Raw genomic sequence first — 16,860 nt, 5'->3', positions numbered from 1 at the left:
AGATTATCACCACATTTCCCCTTTTCTATTTTAATAAAAAGAAAAAAAGCAAAAGGTTATGACTAACAAAAGAAAAACTATATACAAAAGTACAATAACTATATACAATATATACAAGTAATAAATACCTAAACAGGTATTTGACAAATCAGAGAAAACAATTCCATTATCTATCCTATTTTGGTAAATCCAAGATGTATCTAATGCACTTTCTATCCTAATTAATTTTCAACTATAACTAACTAATCTTTAACCATAACTAACTAATCTTTAACTCCCTCAGAGACCCAAGAAGGGAATAATAGTAGCTAACAAAAATAAAAACAGGAAGTGCATGCAAGCAACTTCCAAAAAATTTTGTGAGTTGACAGAAACAGCCAGCTGCCTGGGCAGTCACCTGAGGTTTCTCCGCAGTGTTGGGGCATCATCTTTAGCCTATAGACTTAGTGTATCTGACAGACTCATTTGTGAAGTAGGATGTACACAAGGTCAACAGTTCAACCTCACATTGGGTGAGAGCAGTCCACGTACCAGAAACACCTGAATTCCACTAGTGTCTTGTCATGATTCAGGATTTTAAATTCTGGAAATTGTTGACAGTTTTTTAATTTAGCTGTCCATTTTTCTTGGCTGTGTATATATGGCTTCATCTCAGCATCCCCTTTTTTTCCACATCCCTCTATTAAATGCCAGTCTACTTTTGAGAGGCATGAGCTTTCAGCTGCTGTTCCATTGTACAACAGAATCCATCGGCCCTCTGTCTGTTAAGCTGCCTTCGAAGAAAAGGGCACCGTACCTTTTCTGGATGCGAAGGCCACTTCAGGGATGGGGCCATATTGTCCTGGCCTCAGAAGATGCCTTTTGATAAAGCCATAACCACACTTGTTTTGGCAAGAATCAGTAGTCCCTTGTTTCGTGATCTGTCTGTCCATTTTGTCCTGTTGATTCGAGGATACTTTGTTTTATTTCTGTCCCTCAAAGATCACTTATGTGATTTCCATGGCTTGTTTGATCAAATTTTATGTCATGTTGATGTCTCATGTTATCTACCTTCAAGTTAATTAAATGTATAGAAAGCATTAATAAAACACTGAATTTGAGTATTATTAGTTCCCTAATCCTGCAACATTTTCCACATTTCTCCAAAGGATAATATATAGTCTGTTTTCTTTCTTATTTTTATTCAAGGAATTTGTATTCATTTTGTACACCAACCACAGATACCCCTTATGGGAGCCCACATAGGTTTCTTAGTCAGATCTGAGCTTACTTTACACAGCAGGACTGCATTAGGGAATGGCTTGACCACATGCATGGTCACCAGGTATCTGGAATGGTCTGCACTTGGCTGTGCTGGGGGAAGGTCTTTTGCTCCACCCCTTGGAATTCCTTCAAAGCCCTTTAGTAGAGACAGAAGGGGTTGGTGGGTTTGGATCCAGGCCCTCACGAGGCTATCCTATGTTTCTGTCTCTCCTCTTACTTCTATCTACATATTCCTCATTTCTCCCTGCTCAGGAGTACCCTGGGGTGGGGAGAGGGAGCTGGTCTCCCTCCTCCTACTACCCTCAGCCTCCCCCCTGACTTACCCTTCCTTCCTTCATCAAAAGGGTACAGCTTCCCATGGGGATTCAGTAAAGCCTGGTATATTAAAGCAAAAATAAACTCCTCTCCCCTGTATCAAGGCTGAGCAAGGCCTTCCCTCATAGGTAATGGGCTCCAGAAAAGCAGGTCATGTACTAGGGGTAGATCCTGATTCCACTTCCAGGGGCCCCTTAAACAGACCCAGCTACACAACTGCCTCCCATATGTAGAGGGCTTAGTCCTATCCCATGCAGGCTCCACAGTTGTTGCTCTGTTGTTCATGAGTGCCCACTAGCTTGGTTCAGTTGTCTCTGTAGATTGCCCATTATGATCCTGACCCCTCTTGCTCAAATAATTCCTCTTTCCATTCTTCAACTGGCCTATTGGAACTTAGCCTGGTGCTTGGCTGTGGATCTCTGTATCTGCTTCTATCAGTTACTAGATGAAGGCTCTATGATGACAGTCAGGGTATTCACCAATCTGATCATCAGTGTTGGCCAGTTCAGGCACCCACTCCACTATTGCTAGTAGTCTAAGCTGGGTTCATCCTTGTATATTTCTGGGAATTTCCCAAGCACCAGGTTTCTCTTTAACCCCATGATGTCTCCACCTGTCAAGATATATCTTTCATTCCTCTCCCACTCCATCCCTTCCCCCAGCTCATCATTGTGTACTTACAAATTTAAGAGTTTGGGTATCATTTGTAAATTTGTGACTTTCCTGGTCAGTGTGTTCTCATGTGATATCATTCAAAACAATATAAAATATCACTTAAATTACTTTCTCAATAACCTGCATTTTGTTTGGTAGGCATAGAGTTAAGGAATTGGGAGAGAAGACAAATTCTCAATATTGTTGTCACTGCTTAGTTACAACAGGATCAGGAATCAGCCTGGAATTATGATTGTTAAGTTCAAGCTTAACCAAAGAAAGGACCTTTTTTTCTTTATTAAGACATTTTTTCATTCATTTTACAAACCAATCATGGATCTTCCCTTCATCCCTAGCCTTTCCCCACCAGCCCATACCCATCCCTGCCTCGTATGGGGAGTCAGCAAAGCATGGTATATTCAACTGAGGCAGGTTCAAGGCCCCCCTCCCCGCCATCAAGGCTCTGTAAGGTGTCCTGTCATAGGTAATGGGCTCCAAAAAGCCAGGAATTGCTCAATATCCTTAATCATCAGGGAAATTCAAATCAAAATGACACTGAAATACCATCTTACACCTGTCAGAATGGCTAAGATCAAAAAATACAGATTGTGTTGGAGAGGATGCAGAGCAAGGGTGACAACCCTCTACTGTTGGTGGGAGTGTAAACTTGTACAGCCACTTTGGAAATCAGTATGGTGGTATCTCAGGAAACTGGGAATCAATCTACTTCAAGGCCCAATGATACCACTCTTGGGCATATACTCAAGGAATGCTTAATCATACCATTAGGACACTTGCTTAACTCTGTTCATAGCAACATTATTCATCATAGCCAATGAAAGGGCTCTAACTTGGACAGTGAACTAAAGGGTTAAATTGATGACAATAAAATGGGTAATTCTTTTCTTGTCCAAGGTTAACAAAATCTACATGTATGCAAACTCACAATAATAAATGTAGTTTGCTGTTTCCTATCTTCAACACTTACCTTGATTTGGGGCTACTACAGAACATCCTGTAAAGGACCTCAAAATTAAAACCAATTGTAACTGAATGTGTTTATTTCTTCTTCAGTTGGCTTGAGAGAGTGGCTAACAGTTTTTCAAACCAATGCCAACACCATATTGAGTATAACACAGTTTTCTCATCCCTCAAGTAATATGAATTTGAAGCACCAGATTTTATTTCTTCCCTATGAGCCCATCTAACTCACAAAGGTAATACTTTGTGTTGCTACTTAAAAAAAAAATTCTTCTATGCTTTCCCCTGGTTCACAATTCATTCTTTTGTAAGATTCTCTTGAACATGTATCTGAAATCTTTGGCAGCTACAATTCAGAACCAAAGTCCCAGTAACAACTTCTTAAAGATAATTTCTAAATGACTGTTAATTTGTGGTACCTCTTAGATGTATGACATGTAAGACTGCAACATGGAGATAAATAATTACAACCCTGTGATTCTCGGCATCTGTCAGTCCATGTACACTCTTTCCTATGTGAGTGGCCCCTGACCTTTTGCTTAGAATCCTTTAGCTTCCAACCCAAAGCAATTAACTAGGAAGTCTAATATTTCTATGAAGATGGCAAAAGGAGGTACATAAAACAAGAAATATTGAATTCTTTGGAGGAGCAGAAATAAAAGAATAGTCTGGGTGAACTTAAAAGTCAATGATGAGTATGATATTTTGGGTTTAATTATTGTTCTAATTAGTTCACATAGGAAATAATTTTAAGCCCCAAAGCTCATGGGAGTCTTTAAGTGTTCCCATATACGTGGGAGCTTCAAAAGGTGAGAAAAAGAAAAATTGAAAAAACCAAAAGAGACAAAAAAGACAAAAAGAAAAGAATATAATTTTCAATTTCAAAATAACTGAATTATGAGAAAGCACAGAATTGGTAGCTTCCAATATCTGTCCCCTGCTCTATGAGTAATGAATCAAATGACAATCTTTCAAATGCAAATGTTACTTTGTTCCAGTTATTTTGCATCCTACATCAAGAACTGAGGACATGGACAGTATTCCTTCTTTGTGAAAGGACATCTTAAAGACACATTTAAGCTCCTTTACAGTATGCTGAGCATTTCAATATGCATACTTTTCACATTTAATATCTGTGATACCATCATGTCCCAAAATCTCAGCTGTCTGGAACTATAGTTGTGAGGTGGCCACTATTGACGAAGCAGCTGCCTACCATAAAATCTTTAGAATAGTTCTAATCGGCCTTATTCCATACCCTTGTATAAAAAAAGGAAAAGTTCATTTTGGCTCAGAGTGGTGATGGCATAGGAGAAAGTCTCGTTCGTTAGCAGGGAAAGCATATTAAGTCCCTATTTACAGTCTTTTGGAAAAGTAAGCAGGAGTAGATATGGAACCAAGATTGTTTATAACCTTCAAAACCATACCTTGTTTTCTTTATCTGCAATCCAGGCCCCACTCAAATATTCTACAACCTACCTCCCCCACCAAATATTGCTACTAATTGTTTAGCTAACATTCAAAACATGAGTGTTGGAAAGATATAAGATTCCTACCTTTCCAGTCCTGAATAAAATGGTTGGTAACACGTTCATGGAAGAGACAACCTATCAATATATATTTTGAGGGTATCGAGGAGGAGTCTATGGAGAAACACAACCACTAGTACTGAGAGAGATGACATGACACAGAAATCACAACTGAATGAGCAGATGTTTCATGAATGCTTCAACAAGTTTACTTCATTTTTTTTTTTTGTCATTTAACGATATGAAAGTTAGTAATAGAGTAAATCTGGGGAAGTTCACTAAGTAGAGTATAATAAGAATGGCAAAAAAATGGCTGGAGATATGTCTCAGCATTTAAGAGCACTTACAGTGCAATCATAAGTACCAGAGTTTGGATGCCAGCATCCATGTAGCAGGCCAGTAAATATCTATACTCATAGGTGGGTCTGAGGAATGACACCGTTTTCTGGCTTCCACACTCTCACTGCATGTATACTAATGCCTTTGTGTAGATATAGACACACACATACAAGCACACACACACACATACACACACACACACTCACACCACATTCTAACACATTATATAAATGTGTGTCATATTATAATTTGTCCATATTTATTTTCTCGTCTTATCATTAAACAAAAGATCTTTCAGTACAACATTGGCATTTTCTTATATATAGCATCTGATTATTTGATCCTTTACCTTATAATGACCATAATTTCCCCAGAATAAAGTAAGATATCACCAGAATATGTTGATAGACAGAAGACAATTGAATATGTGTGTAATTTTTGAAAAATGATACCTTTTATATTCTAAAGTAGTAAAAAATAGATGTCATTTCTAGAATATTTACACTCAGAGTATATATAGAAACATGTTTGTTTACAAAAACTGACAAAAAGGCTCAAGCTTTGTTCTTAAGTATTATGCTTGTAAGAACAAAAGCTATGGTTTATACATAAATGTAACAGTGTGCTGTGGTGTGTGTGTGTGTGTGTGTGTGTGTGTGTGTGTGTGTGTGTGTGTGTATGTGTGTGTGTGTGTGTGTTTAAATGGAGGTTGGAGAGATAGCTCAGTAGGTAAGAACATTTTTACTATTGCAAGATCCTGTGTTTGATTCACAGAATCCACATGATGGCTGAAAACCATCCACATTTGTGTACGTGTGTGTGTGTGTGTGTGTGTGTGTGTGTGTGTGTGTGTGTAAATTTAAGTGGATTTATCACTGTTTTGTCATTATTTAAAAATTCTTCTCAAGACTTTCATATTAAGAGGTAGTATATGAAGACTGTTGAAAACCTAGGAACCATAATAAGAAAAACACATTAAAATATTACTTACACGTTATTTCAAATTGAAATTGTCATAAAAGCTTTACTTGGTGATGGAATACAATCAAAAGTTTTGTGGTAAGAAACCATTAGTAAGAAGCACCAGACAATTTTCATCTGTAGACCTAAACTTCATGTCAATGCATCATAACAGTTTCTCCCAACCACTGTTCAGATCATGTTTCCATAACTATTTGTCTTCAGCAATGGAAGACCAATGTATGAACATTGGCTTCTGGTAAATAAAAGCACACCATGTGATTGGCACATGATACTCAAGAGTTATATCAGGCACTTCAATAACTTCCTGAATAAGTATTTTTTCCTATCACTTCACTAGATTCACAAATTACCTTGTTGATGTTTTTTCACTATGGCTTTTCAATGAATATAATTAGAGGAACTAAGTTTATGATCTTTATTCTTCATAGGTATCAAGTACCTAGTTTGGAGTTCTATGAATACTTAGTTTCTGTTGAATAATCTGAACTAGTGGAAAAAATAGTGTATACTGTTACATAAATATATACATATTTATTTATTTATCCATGCATATATATATATATATATGTGTGTGTGTGTGTGTGTGTGTGTGTGTGTGTGTGTAGTAAATACATGTATATAGCTATGCATGCATAAATGGAATGGAAAGATGGAAAAAAATAGGAAGAAATAAGCCATGAAGAAATTCAGGTAGATGAAGGACATGGGGAAGGAAATGATTTAATGAGGAAGGTGAAGAGGAAGAGTAATAAGACAACATATATAGAGGCTTTTGTAACTTTCTAGTAGTCAAGGTTATTCATTTTCATGTCCTTTCATGGAGTTTTAACTTTGGTGAACAAGAAAGATACAATAGTTTTCATACTGACTGCAAATACTATATTTTGTAAAACTGTTCATCACAGAAAGGACAAGATTCTAAACTTTCTCTGGGAAACCTGGACTAAAAGAAGAGTTAGTGCCCAGCACCTTGAAGTTACTGTTGACTATTACAAAGAGTTTCTATTTTTCATTAGAGGATCCTACTACAAACTTTCTCTACCTAGAAATTAGAAATTTCTTAATAGATCCAATGGAATAAATTTTTGCTGACTGGCATTTCTGAACAGCCAGAAGTGAGAGATTCATATTCCTGCAGAATTGCCTGTCAGCACATGGACAAAGGGATGATAATAAGTCCTAGTACTTAAAATGATGAGACATATTATATCTTGGAGGCAAAAAGTCCCTTCATGAACAACCAGCCAATTAGAATTATTCAAACCACATACTGCAAAACTGATAGTTATAAATACTTAACTGACTGAGAATATGAAACTTGCCCCAATTCTAACAATTGGTACTCTGGACTAGGGATTGTGATTATGAGTAACATCAGCTCATTGTTTGGGGATTATAATAACAGTGAAATAATTGATTAACAGAATGTAACATTGAAGAAATTCTTCTGTATTTTTCTTTCATTTCTTTGTTTTCTAATATAAGTATTGGTTTTATCATAACTTATTTTTCATCATAGTGTGTCATGGAAACTCTCCAGATTTCAGTTTCTTCTGTTTTAAAATTGCCCAAATAACACCTTCATTTAGAAAATTAAAAAATAAAAAATTGGATTGACTAGAAAATTGACCACGAAATAGTGCCACTACATTAAATATATCTTCAAAGTGTCTAGATTTATCTTAGAATACCCCAACACATGCAAATTTTGGCTATATTATTGGTAGTATTACCACTATTTTGTTGTGAGTTTATGTAGTTTTGAATAGAAAAGCCTCATCAGCAACAGAACTGGATAAATTCTGGACATGGAAACTAAAATGAAGAATAAGCAAGTGGAAAAAATAATGGGACATGAAAGTTGATGAGAATGTTCTTGACTTAGTGCTTGCCCAGAATACACATAATCAAGGTAGCCTGTGTGTGTGTGTGTGTGTGTGTGTGTGTGTGTGTGCTTAGATCTTTGTGCACATCCACTTGTACCTGGTTTGAAGTAATTTTTAGGAATAACTTACACTACTAACTTACAGACTTTTCATTTTCTGTATACATACTGAAAAAAATAAATCCCCAAGGGTGTCTTGTTCAAAACTTGGAAAACAATTATAAGAACAGTGGCAATTTATTTCAGATTTTACTCCACAAATCTTTTGTGAGAATGAAATCACATTTAAATCAAAAATACAATTTGATATTATTCATAGAGATAACAATAAGAAAAATGTATTTGCTTTATTTTTTTTTAATTCTCAGAGGATAAAAAAAGAAATATAAGAAAGAATTTTAAGGGAATGGAAGTTGTAAAAATTCTTCCAGAATAGTTCACACAGCAAACAGTCTCAGAGACTATTTGCCCACATTGACAAATAGAATGAATTCTAGAACCATCACTGGAACAATCCACTGAGATTAATCATATCTACTTTGGCAAAAATGTATTTGTTAAGAAATTGTAGATATTGCTCAGAGTTCATTTCACAATGGGATTTTTATCAAAGATATCTTAATTCTCTAAAGACCTTAGAACTGGTGTCCTTTTGAATTTTAGACTTTTGTCTATACTGTATTTGCACTAGAGAGATATGGAGGTTGGTATAAAGATATAGATAGACAGAAGATAGGTAGATAGATAGATAGATAGATAGATAGATAGATAGATAGATAGATGATAGTTAGATCCACAGACTGATGGATTGATAGATGAAATTTATTTAGACAATGCTATTGGACATATTATTTAAGTGTATCATTATTCTATGCATATATAATTTTCTTTCTGAAACTTGTTCATACTTCTTAGAATGTGTCAAGAGTTTATAATATTCTACATTTTATGCACATTGACTAATACTCAGGTGAGACAGATGATTAGTTCAACCGAGGGACATGCATAACAATGTACTGTGAAACTAGAAAAGGAGAATAAAATGTGTATTTCTAAAAAATAAATTACTCAGTTATGTATTATTTATGTTATACAAATTTAAATAATGTATAATACATGAGGGAAAATTGACTATTTTTGGAGCAAAATAACCAAACAGTCTCTCAGGACATTTATTAATATTTCAATATCAGTATTATTCTGCTGTATAATTGATTTTTGGAAGATATTTTGCATATGCTTTCTAAAACCTAATGACTGACACCCAATAATGTTAAAATCTGTGTGCGTTTGATGGGATAAGCTCTGTTTGAAGACAATCTGAGAGCGCAGGGAATATTGTCAATAACTTTAGGTCACCACCCTTAGGGTGATCACTCCCCTAAATTATATCCTCCAGTGCTTGCACCCAAATGTATGAGAAGAGAGAAAAATCATCAGCTTGTTCCTATCTGAGCCCCCTTGGCTTTCTGGGGGCTGCAGGGTTGATTAATTTCAATTTCTTTTTCATGAAGCTGATGGGTTCATTATTTTAGAGCAACGATGAAATAACTTCCAGATGACACAGCTGGGATGAACAAACCCAGGAGACTTTTTTTTTCTATCTACAAACAGTATTTTTATCTCTTTTGAAAGAAAATTAAATGGGCTCCAACTATTCACAAAATTAACGTAAAAACCTATATGTGAAAGATGTTTTTTTCCTGGATTTCTTTCTGATTCCTTTTTCATTTGTATATAGGAAGGCTACTGATTTCAGTGAGTTAATTTTGTATACTACTATGCTGTAAGAGATTATCAGCTATAGGAGTTTCCTTACAGTATTTTTAGAGTTACTTATGTGAGTTAGGTGTATAGATGATGTAATTTAAGTTGTATTAATATCTCTTTTATGAAACTGGTGTCCTTGTGCTAGTTGCACAAATGTTAAAAATTCCAAGTTCTCTATGTATTTTTATTTTGTTGAGTATGTAGTGTCCTTTCTTGTCTCTGCTGATTAATTTTGGTTTGAATTCTATGTTGTAACATATTTAAATGGCTATACCTCCTTTGTTCTTTTTTTAATGGCTGTGAGGCAAAACCATGAATATTTGTATTATTTTATTTTATTAACTAACATTTTTAAAAATTACTTTACATATCCACTACAATTTCCCCTCCCTCCTCTCCTCCTGTTCCCCCCCACACACTCCCATCTGCTATCCTCCCCATCCACTCCTCTTCTGTCTCCATTTGTAAAGGGGCAGGCTGCCCATGGGTTGAATATGGCATATGAAGTTGAGGTAGGAGCTAGATCCTCCCCTATATAAAGGCTGGGTGATGTAATCCAGCATGGGGAACAGGTTCCCAAAAGCAAGCTAAGCACCATTGACAGGTCATGATCCCACTGCTAGGAGCCTTACAAAGAGACCAAGCTACAAAACTGTCACAGACATGCAGAGGGCCTAAGTCAGTCCCATGCAGGCTCCCTAACTGTTGGTGCAGAGTGCATGTGCTCTTGTTGTATCTGTGTCTCAAGAACACCAAGCAAGACCACCACAGTTATCTGATGTAAAACCACAGGGGCTTATTGATTACAAGCAAGCTTGGGCTTGGTCCCTGCCCAACACTCCAACACAGCAGGAGGAGGAGGATGGCCCTGAGCTCTCAGGGTGAGGGGGTTTTAAAGGGAAAAACCACAAGCAGGGTGGTACAAGACTTTGTGTCATATGATTGCAGTGAGGGTATGTAACCTTTAAATTTACTGGTTGAGGGTTACAGTTATTGTTTTTTGGGCAGGCCTGGACAAGTCCCAGGCTTTGCCCTTGAGTTGCTATGGAGGCTGGCTGGTCTTGTACATTTATTTTGACACATGCATGTAGCCTTAAGTTGGTGAAAGGTCCCAGACATTAAACAATTGGCTGGACCTTGAGCAGTAAGAATGAATACATGCAGAAAAGGAGCTACTGCAAGGATTATATCTTCTGATCACAGGGCCCTCCCAGAAATTGTTTGCTCAAGTATCAAGAAACCAAAATTGAGGCCTGATCGCTGAGAAAAGACTGAGCAGCCTTCTCTATGGCATCTGCTTGGTCCTTTCACTCCCACCAGCTCAGGTGATCTGTCTCTGTGGATTCCTCCTTCAAGACCTTTACCCCTATGGTATGGTGATATATTGTGTCCCCCAATAGATTGTGCACTCTAATAAACTTTTCTGGGGTCAGAGAACAGAACCAGCCACTAGATTAGACATAGAGGCAAGGCAGTAGTGGCACACACCTTTAATCCTATCACTTGGGAGGCACACATCTGTCTGGATCTCTGTGAGTTGAAAGGTCACACTGGGAACAGAGCCAGGAAGGGTGGCACACACCTTTAATCCCAGCATTTGAGATCTCATGTTTTTTCTTGGGATGGAAACAGTGTTTGAATCCCAGGAAATGATGGCAGGAAGCAGAAAGGTATGTAAGGTATGAGGACTAGGAACTAGAGGCTTTTAAGCAGTTCAGCTGCGATCCCTTGTGGGTGAGGATGCAGAGGCCTTCAGTCTCCGGAAACAGGATCATCTGAGGAGTTGGGGAGGTGAGGTTGGTTGTGGCTTTTTCTGTCTCTGATCTTTCAGCTTTCACCCCAATACCCAGCTCTGGGTTTTCTATTAATAAGTCCCTTTAAGATTTGTGTTACACTGTGGCTCATAAAATTCCTCTTCCCTTTTTACAGGAGAACTTCAGGAGCTCAGCCCAGTACTTGTGGGGAAGGGAACTTGGGAAAGCAGGTTGGACAGGCTTTGCAATGGAGATGGGTTTGGGGCAAATTAACAAAAAGAGATCTTGATGGGGGAGCAATTGGAGGTTATGGAGAAACCTGGTGTCAGGGAAACTCCTAGGAATCCCAGGATGACCTCCTTCTAAGACTCATAGCAATAATGGAGAGGGTGCTTCAACTAGCCATCTACTGTAATCAGATTGGTGACTACCCTAATTGTCATCAGAGAGCCTTTAGCCAGTTACTGACAGAAACAGATGTAGAGATCCACAAACTCCTTTGTTCTTAGGTCTGTTTGCTTGGAATATCTTTTTTCATTTTTACATTAATTATAAACACTTGGCCAATAGCTCAGGCTTATTACTAAGTAGCTCTTACATTTTTAAGTTAACCCATATTCCTTATTTATACCCTGCCACATGACAGTACCTTCATTAACATGACACATTCATCTTCTGCTCCCTCTGCATCTGGCTGGTGACTCCAGACTCTGATCTTCTTCCTCCCAGCAGTCTCTTAGTCTGGCTCTCCTGCCTAATCTTCTGGTGTTCAGCTACTGGCCAGTCAGCTTCTTTATTAAACCAATCCAATCACAGGGACAAATATTCACAGTGTACAAAAAGATTACTCTACAGCATCCTGCAATTGAAGAGACTGGAACTTTTGTTGGACCTCAGTCACCTTAAACACAGTAAGACTTAAGACTGTGGTCTTGTTATTTATTTAAACATCCTGTAGTTAGTAATGTAGAACTGACCTTTCTTTCTTGGATTTCTCCATGTAATCAACTGTTTCATATTAATCAACTTACCATAAGAAATAGCAGTAATCTTAAATTATGTTTTGTTCATACACCTGACCCAGAGAGCAATGTATGCATGAGTATATCTTTGTTATGATAATCATTTGCTGAAAACAGCAAGTGGTCAAAAATTATCTTATATTTAAATATATATGCTATAAATACTGGAAACAGAATATAGCTATTTTTTTGGTAAATGGTGTGTTTGCAGTATTGGTATGGTCCGCTTGGAACATTGGAATCAATGACTTAATCCCTTGCAAAATTCTGCTTTTCATTCTTTAGTGGGCCACCGATACATTTTGGGAGCCTTGCTACCGAAATCTTTAATGTATTTCATCTATGGAACTCTCCTTTAACACTACTCTAGTTTACTGTTCAACAGAAACAGACTGGAACACCTGGTTATTTGAGATAGCAAAAACAATGGCATAAGTTAACAAACCTATTCATTTTTTTCCCTAGATTCACAGAAATAGCAAATGATCTACTCCCTTTGCCCTGTTGGCCTGGTGCTAGATGATGATTTTTAGCTAATGCCTTGTACCTTTTTCAGTTATACTACCAGTGGCCTATTTAGAAGAACAAATCATCAACTTCTGTTTGGAAAGACCATGGACTCTAGACTATTAATGCTCTCGCCCTCGCCCTTGCCCTCGCCCTCGCCCTCGCCCTCGCCCTCGCATCTCTATCACACACACACACACACACACACACACACACACACACACACACACTTCAGGGCAGAGATTAAAATAATCACCAGTCATTCCTTTATATTTCCATTACAGTTCCAGATAACTTGACTGGTTGGTACTACTTCAAAATCTAACTACCAGCATCATAGCAAGAGACATTTGCTGAACATTTTGGAATAGTATTATATCCAACAAAAATTGACTAATATTACTAAAAGTTAATTTAAGACTCTTGGTTTTATGGACTTACCTTCATTCCAGATATGAATATAATTACCTGAAAACCCCAGGAGCAAGAGATTCATCCAAACTTCTAAGGAATTCTAGGGCTTTTGCAAGGAGTATCTGTAGAAGAAACCCAACCCTTTCTATAATGATGATCTTTGTGAAGTATGTTGCAAAGGAATCAATGAAAAATTTTGTTACCATTCATTTTTCCCTCAAGACTAATAGTTAAACATATCTTAACTAAATCTTTTCTCTAATGATCATTAATGTTTCAATAAATTCTCTGCTAGAGTCTCATGGAGGAAGTGTTTCATAGTTGCATAGAATATATAAATTGTGAGAAATAATGAGGTTATAAAAATTGGGTAAGATCTTCACCAAGAGAAAAATAAAAATTGATTTTGAGAAAAATATACTCCTCTCCATGATTCAGTCACAAAGTGTGCAGATCAGGCAATGGAAGAAGCAAGCATTTACAGAAAAACAGCAATCTAATAACAAGTAAATACTGCTTTGCTCAATTTTAAGCATCCTAAAATATGATAAAGGGCTGTGATCTGACCACAATAAAGTACACACACTATCCCTTGTCATGTTTATTGCCAAACATTATGTGTTTCTCTACCATTTTTAAAAGAAATTAGATCGTCTAGGAAAATACTTAAAACCAGAGTTCATAAGTAGCATGTGTGTTCACAATATGACTTTAAGTGTATTTGGATAACAAAAGGAACAAAGGACTAGTACAGGAACTAGCTGGATGAAATAAATTCCATGGAATTTTAAACGAGAGTCTTCCATCTTCAACAGTTGTACAGATGGATATTCTTTGATGATTGTTATTAATAAATTAAAACAAACACTGTTACATTCATTAAAATAGTTTATATTCATATTATAAATTCAGTAGTGGATTGTCCATGGAGCTGCTGAATCTTAACCTTCTAGACACCTAATTTACAAGAGTTATTTCTTCTGAAATAGACTCAATTTTGATTTATAAATTCTTTTTCATTTTCTTAAATAAGAGACTTTCATATGAGCTTCAAACACTCAAATTCTTCATCTTCCTTAGTATATAATGAATTACCAGTGACTACAATCTGTATATGTCCTAGAATCTTCCGATTAAAGATCTGAGCCTTACTGCCTTTTGAGTTCCCAAAGCAGTTTGATGATTATATATATATATATATATATATATATATATATATATATATATATATATGTTGAGCTACAAAGTCTATACATTTTTAGTCTTTTACCTATTTCCACTTAAATTAAAATTACACTTTAGAATCCCAAGCCACAATTCTACTATCTACCATCCTCTAGATCTGTTTACATTTTCTGGGCCAAGTACTATGGTCCTAAATGATGAATACACAATGAAATGATTGATGTAGGGATGCTCATAACTACAAAGTCAGCTGCAGATTACATTATTCCTGAAAAACTGTTAAGTATATGAAATATACTCTGCTATAAACTTTTACTGATCATCCAATTAATCTGTATAGCTCTTCCACCTATAAGCATTAGGGAAATACCTTAATGTAACACAAGTCTTGGCTTCCCCTTGAAATATATACTCAGAATCTGAATTTGTTGAGAAACCTACTGTGCTTGGATAACTTCCAGGCTCAACTTTAGTTATACTTTTTTTTACTAGTGGTGCAGTTTTTAATATTAGCTGTGGAACAGTCGATGATTTAAATACAGTCTTGTGAATATATGCTGTCAACACTTACACATTTGTTAAAAATGATGTACGCTCATTAGGAATGTGTTATCATTACCACAGCTTCAAATATCTTAACGTATCTCATTGCATTGTCAGTAGAAATCTGAATTTTTGTGTGTGAAATCCACATACAAAAGTGCAACCTTTATTCTTAATAATCAACATTCATTTGATATTCTCTTTCATCTCACCCATCTCACTCTTTCTCATGGTTTCCTGCTGGTTAGGTTTCCAAACTTCGGAGTTGTATTAATGTCGGGGAAAAAAATCATTTTTAATCTACATAATATCACTAAGGCTGTGTCTATGATCCTAAGAATCTCAAACTCCATCTAAGTTCTAAGGAAATTATTGAAAAGCATAGATTTTTTTATGTTTATATTATCTCATATGTTGAACTTCAAGATACAGTTCCTCAGTTTTATGGCATTATAGGACCACTTCTCCGTATTGCACATAATTTCAGTGATGTATGTGAATTCCACTCTATTGGAGAAAATATAGGTGTACATCCACGAAGTTTTAGATTTTATTATTAATTTTTCAATTAATTTTTTATTACTTAATGGCTATCAGCCTAGCATGACTATTGGTTTCATGGAGATGCAAAAGTAGTAAAAGTTAAAGATAAAGTGGTTTTTAAATAGTAGAAAAGATGATCAAGGGAGGATACACAGAGACACGAAATCAAATTCTCAATTTGAAGAAGAGTTTCCTGAGAATAAACTAAATATAAAACTTATTTTTATGTATTAAAACTAAAGCTAAAATTTAAATAAAACTAATGTTTTAAATAAATTAAGGAGACAAAGGCATATGTGGAAATGGAAAGAGTAGTTTATACTGAATGACATGGAAAGTAATTTGTTTATGAGTGAGAACACAGTATTCTGTTGAGGACGAAGTGGACAAGATCAATAGGCAGAAATATTAGACACAATGAGATGAAGGAAAGTTGCCCACTGGATACTAAAATGATTGTGGCAAAATCAGAATATTGTAATAGCATATAAATCTCTGCAGATATGAGGGAAGACTTCTGTTTCCAAGAAAAAATTGATTTTCTTTTTTTTTTTTTTTACAATAACCAACTTCTGGAGATCAAAGGTCTCATAGCATCACAACTATTTCTGAGTTCAGGTTGCTTGGTAATTAGAATGTTTTAGGTCAATTCCAATAATTCTCTCTATGTGAAATATGTTCACTCTGAAGACTAATAATGACCTTAAGGCTTACCATTTGAAATGCCTCACCAAATTCACTTACAATCTTAGCTACTTACACCTTTAGATCCTTGAAACTCAAGGGTGGTTAACATCAGTGTCTGGTCATCTAATTTCAGAATTGTGATATCTCAATGGGTGGTAGTAATAATATTATTTTTCCTAAGCTTAATGACTCTATTCTTCTAAAAATTTTTATATTATGAAGTTAAATTAACCCATCATTCTCTATGTCATAATAGTGAGGATTAATCATGGAATTGGTTGCCTAGTTCAGCTTAACAAGGAGATAACTTAATCCAAACATGAATGGACAGTAACAGTAGCTGTATTAGCTCTTCAAATAAAGTCTTGACTCAGGAAAAAAAATCCTTATGGAGACAGCAAGAAAACATGTCAGTTCTTAGTTGTCAAGAAAATGTACACCAAGAAGAATAGAAAGATGAATTCCTGGCTTTTATAAAATATATC

Source organism: Peromyscus maniculatus, chromosome 10, assembly GCF_049852395.1.
Source record: "Peromyscus maniculatus bairdii isolate BWxNUB_F1_BW_parent chromosome 10, HU_Pman_BW_mat_3.1, whole genome shotgun sequence".
NCBI classification, from domain to species: domain Eukaryota; kingdom Metazoa; phylum Chordata; class Mammalia; order Rodentia; family Cricetidae; genus Peromyscus; species Peromyscus maniculatus.
The sequence above is the reverse complement of the archived record's forward strand: the minus strand, read 5'-3'. Positions refer to the sequence as shown.